Source organism: Halyomorpha halys, unplaced genomic scaffold, assembly GCF_000696795.3.
Source record: "Halyomorpha halys isolate HHAL.00 unplaced genomic scaffold, Hhal_1.1 Scaffold4.1, whole genome shotgun sequence".
Taxonomy (NCBI): domain Eukaryota; kingdom Metazoa; phylum Arthropoda; class Insecta; order Hemiptera; family Pentatomidae; genus Halyomorpha; species Halyomorpha halys.
This window is the reverse complement of record NW_027116287.1, coordinates 1,776,841-1,777,427: the sequence shown is the minus strand read 5'-3', so window position 1 is coordinate 1,777,427 and position 587 is coordinate 1,776,841. Positions and strand designations below refer to the sequence as shown.

The 587-nt window shown below is 31.3% G+C and overlaps 1 protein-coding gene across 3 annotated transcripts in view; it reads left to right on the top strand.

Moving 5' to 3' along the window:
• Window positions 1–587, top strand: part of LOC106688107 (acid sphingomyelinase-like phosphodiesterase 3b) — a 940,469-nt gene that overhangs the window by 733,880 nt on the left and 206,002 nt on the right. The gene's annotated exons all lie outside the window — the stretch shown is intronic.

Here is a 587-nt window from a genome sequence, read left to right as displayed (position 1 = left end):
TACAAGAGGCCTGCATATCTCTGACGGAGTTAAAATTGCTCGGAATCTCTAGTTAGCCTAATGCACTGACGTGCTCCTCGCGGTCAGCGAGATACCAGTTGAGAATTGAATCAAGCGAACGCTTTTCTTGAAAATTAGGGTTTCTTCGACTATTGTTTTCTTTACAATATTTTTATTTACAGAACTAAATGATCATCGACAGTGTATATTCGCTTATTTGAGTGTTTCTATTGAACTTCAAATATTCAATAAGGACACTTAACTATCCATGCTTGATTTTTGCATTGTGCAACTAAGCAAACAGTCGCCATCGTTATGCTATGCTAATCTTGTCTTATAAAAACAGGGATCAATAGTTTTAAAACTTTTCTACTATTAAATTTATACAACAAGATTAGTTAGAATAAAAAAAAAAGTACATAAGATACTTGAGTTATTTTCACAGAAAGGGAGAAAAGTAATGCCCATATCAATTGTTATGTCCCATCTATGATTTTGAGTAGAGAAAGTTTTTAAATTGTTGTAAAAAGTTTGCTTTTGAAATTAAAATACTTTTTCATATGTATAAAATTAGTTAAGTACGTCAA